The following is a 4,997-nucleotide window of genomic DNA, read 5'->3' as shown; positions in this document are numbered from 1 at the left end:
CGTCTCGACCGTCCGCTGCGCCTACTAGGGCCGATTTCTTCGGACTCCGATCAGAAAATATACCGATGCATGTCGTTAACACCTAGTCCGCCTCGTCCGATCTATCTAAACAGTCTCGACGCACCCAACACTCTTTCAAAGTCGGATTACTCGGACTCAATCTGAAAATGGACCGATGCATGACGTCAACACTTAGCCCGCCTCGTCTGATCTATCTAAGCCATCTCGACCCACCCAACACGCCTTCCAAGTCGGATCACTCGGACTTCGATCTGAAAATCTCCGGACTCATTTTTATGAATATCCCCAGTCAGTAAGAACGTTATTTCGCCAATATATACCAACAATAAACCATATTCCAATAGCTGAACCAAAAATATAATTCCCGATCCAAACGTTCTGCATCGCCCAACGCGACCACCTTCCCTATATATGTCAGGAGAGCACAGGGTTCCCCTCCAGACAACACTTACGCTCTATCCCCGACTCTCGGTCGATCGATAGGCCAGGTCAGCGGTGTCTGTTTCGGCCGAAGCTCGGACTTTGGTCAAAATGTTCCGATACAAAATTTGAACCAAGATAGATACAGATATGATTCCTTCTTAAATATACGTTGATTATCGAACAGAATATGGTAAATATTTTGCGATGACCGAGGATTTCATGAATTTTTTTTTTTTTTCGAAAAAATTTTCTATTATCGGAATTTCCTCAAATTTCATTTGGTTGCCTCCTAATGCTTATTAAAAATGATAACCAACAATCAGAATCATTATTTATCATTTATTTCAATTTTTATAATGAAAAACGTTCACGTCCTTTCGCGCCTCTCGATCGTCGTTTACGTGATGCATCGGTCAGCCCTAGTTTACGTGGTGCATCGGTAAGATCGAGTTCACGTTCTGCATCGGTCTGCCCGAGTTTACGTGGTGCATCGGTAAGATCGAGATTACGTGGTGCATCGGTAAGATCGAGTTCACGTTCTGCATCGGTCTGCCTGAGTTTACGTGGTGCATCGGTATGATCGAGTTTACGTTCTGCATCGGTGTGATCTAGTTTACGTTGTGCATCGGTAAGATCGAGATTACGTGAAGCATCGGTATGATCGAGTTTACGTTCTGCATCGGTCTGGACTCTGAGATATATTTTCGACGTGAAAATGTTCCGATACAACTTTTGAACCAGGATAGTTAGAGAGATGATTTTTTCTGGGATGTACGTTGATTGGGGAATGGATTGTGGAAAATAACTTGCCATGACCGAGGTGTTCTCGAATTTTTTTTTTTTTTCGAAAAATATTTTCTGATTTTGGATTTCACTCAAATTTGATTTCGTTGCCTTCTAATGTGTTCTAAAAGAGTAAATCAGTAATCAGAATCGAAAAATATTTTTCGGATTTTTTTTTTTTTGAAAAAAAATTTTCTGATTTTGGAATTTCCTCAAATTTGATTTGGTTGCCTTCTAATGTGTTTTTAAAGCGTAAATCAGTAATCAGAATCAATATTCATTGTCGACTTTAATTTTTATAAGGAAAAATGTTCACGTCCTTAAACGCCTCCCCATCATTAGCCCGAGTCCAAGTCGATGTCAGTCCCGAGCGGACGGTGTCAGATACTACCTATCGCCCCGGTCTGGACTTGGCGAGGTATTTCGACGTGAAATGTTCCGATACAACTTTTGAACCAGGATAGTTAGAGAGATGATTTCTTCTATGTTGTACGTTGATTGTGGAATGGATTGTGGGAAATAACTTGCCATGACCCAGGTGTTCTTGAATTTTTTTTTTTTTCGAAAAAAATTTTCTGATCTTGAAATTTCCTCAAATCTGATTGCGTTGCCTTCTAATGTGTACTAAAAGAGTAAATCAGTAATCAGAATCAATATTCATTGTCGACTTTAATTTTTATAAGGAAAAATGTTCACGTCCTTAAACGCCTCTCCATCGTTACCCCGACTCCAAGACGATGTTAGACCGGAGCGGACGGTGTCAAATGCGACCGATCTCCCCGGTCTGGACTTAGCGAGATATTCCGACGTGAAATGTTCCGATACAAAAATTTAACTGTGATAGTTAGAGAGATGGTTCCTTTTGTGATGTACGTTGATTGTGTAATAGAATATGGAAATAAACTTGAGATGACCGAGGTCTTCTGGGATTTTTTTTTTTTTTCGAAAAATATTTTTCGATTTCGGAAATCCCTCAAATTTCATTGAGATATGTCCTAATGTGTTCTTAAAACTTAAATCAACAATCAGAATTAATATCCAAAAGTTATTTCATTTTTTATAAGGAAAAACGTTCACGTCCTTTCCGCTCCCAAAAAGTGAGATATCATAGAAAATATCGCTATATTTGTTGTTTACGGCCATACCACGCTGAAATTGCCAGTTCTCGTCAGAACACTGAAGCCCATCGGAAATACGGGACGAAATTAAAAAGCTTCCACTAAACAAAGCGCCAGGAAAGGACGAAGTGGACAATAGACTGATCCGGAACCTATCCAGAAAGGCCATAGTTCAACTGAACTACATCATAAACGCTGTATTCAAATTTCAACACTGGCCTAGCTGTTGGAAAACAGCAGTAGTAACCCCTATCCCCAAAGCCGGGAAAGTCACAACTTCTCCCGGCAACTACCGTCCGATCAGTCTACTGTCTAACCTCAGCAAGCTGACCGAGAAAATCCTGTTAGGAAAAATAAAACAAGTTATGAAAAACAATAAAATTCGCGATGACCATCAATTTGGCTTCAAGGAAAAACACAGCTCGACACAGCAAATCTGCCGAATCGTAGTTGACGTAATAAATAGTTTCAATAATAAAAACCACACGGTCATGCTCCTCCTCGACATCGAAAAGGCGTTCGACAAAGTTTGGATAGAGGGGCTGACCTACAAATTAATAAAACTTAAATTCCCGAAATTCCTCATAAAGACCATTTACTCATATCTCAATAACAGAAAATTCATAGTACGCGTAGGGAATGAAACATCCGCGCCCAAAAATATAAAAGCAGGAATTGTGCAGGGATCAGTCCTTGGACCTAGATTATTCAATATTTACGTCCAGGATATCCCGAAACATAACAAAACAAAAATCGCCCTCTTCGCGGATGACACGGCCATATATGCCCACTCATCCAGCGCTGAAGACGCCAATCGCGAGCTGAAAAACCATCTCGAAGTACTTATCAATTACTTCGACAGATGGAAAATAAAACTGAATGAGACCAAAGCAGAGCAGATCGTGTTTAGCAGAAGACGGAATGAAAAAGTAATCTTAGACAAATTAAAAATCAATAATACGGAAATTGTTCCAAAAAGCTCCGTTAAGTACCTGGGCATTGAATTGGACGAAAGGCTAAATTTCCACCGCCATATCAAAGCACAAATCCATAAAGGATACGCCATCAAAAAGATACTGCATCCTCTATTGTGCAGTAAAAGTATGCTGAATGAAAAAAACAAATTGCTCATTTACAAAACATACATCCGGCCAGTAGTCACATACGCTGCGCCGGCATTTTGTCACCTTAGGCCCTTTCCAATAAGGCCCATTCAAAACCTTCAAAACAAAATCCTAAGATTGGCCTTGAGCAAGCCGTATTACACTAGGATATCCAAACTACATGAACTCGCGGATATTCCAACCATCCGCGAGTACCTAAACAAAGTATCTAGCGATTTCTACGAATTCCAGTGTAAATCCAACGCACTGACAAGACAAATTACGAAAACGCGACTCCACGCATCCCCTCACCCCCTCCCGTACCAATTCCTTCCCATATTCCTTAAACCTCCCTAAAAACCCACCCCAAACACCCAAAAAACCCCTATGAAAACCGCCATCTTCCAAGACCGGCCATGTCACATACCGACATTTTGAAAAATATGTCTTGACGACGAATCACAACGAAAGGTAGCGGCAGCCAATGCGAATGGCGTATCCATCGCCCTGTTATCGTAACAACCAATCGGTCCTACGGGTACTAGACCCAACAGCGACACGAACGGTGCTACGAGAAATGGGGACTGGCCACGACTAGCAAATGGCGGCCGTTAGCTGAATTGAGAATCGCCGTTTAGCATAACGGGAACCCCTTCCCAGACATGTATATAAAATTGTATATAAAAAATTTGTAAATGTCAAAACTGTACATAACTGTATATATATCCCCAACCCACCCCCCATCCCTCCCCAAATTACTTATATCAGGTTTTTTATTCCTAAATTTTTCCTGAAAATCCCCTATTATAATAAAATAAATAAATATACGATATCAAACAAAAATTCCCAAACACCCTGAAATTACTTAAAAATTTTTTATTATATGTATATGAAATGTAACTGATAATACCAGAATTATCTGGTAGGAACTGTATATAAACCCTTATTGTTGATTAACATGGCCTATATAGGCACATATCTGTAACTATCACAAAGACAAATAAAGCCCATTTGAAATTGAATTGAAATTGAACACTGAAGCCAAGCAGCGTCGGGCGCGGTTAGTACTTGGATGGGTGACCGCTTGGGAACACCGCGTGCTGTAAGCTTTTTTTTTACGTTCTGCATCGGTCTGCCGAGATAACGTGGTGCATCGGTATGATCGAGTTTACGTTCTGCATCGGTAAGATCGAGATTACGTGATGCATCGGTAAGATTGAGATTACGTGGTGCATCGGTAAGATCGAGTTTACGTGGTGCATCGGTAAGATCCAATTCACGTTCTGCATCGGTAAGATCCAGTTCACGTGGTGCATCGGTAAGATCGAGATTACGTGGTGCATCGGTAAGATCGAGTTTACGTGGTGCATCGGTAAGATCCAATTCACGTTCTGCATCGGTAAGATCCAGTTCACGTGGTGCATCGGTAAGATCGAGATTACGTGGTGCATCGGTAAGATCGAGTTTACGTGGTGCATCGGTAAGATCCAATTCACGTTCTGCATCGGTAAGATCCAGTTCACGTGGTGCATCGGTAAGATTGAGATTA

This window comes from Harmonia axyridis, chromosome X (genome assembly GCF_914767665.1).
Source record: "Harmonia axyridis chromosome X, icHarAxyr1.1, whole genome shotgun sequence".
NCBI lineage: Eukaryota > Metazoa > Arthropoda > Insecta > Coleoptera > Coccinellidae > Harmonia > Harmonia axyridis.
This window is presented reverse-complemented; position numbering follows the sequence as displayed.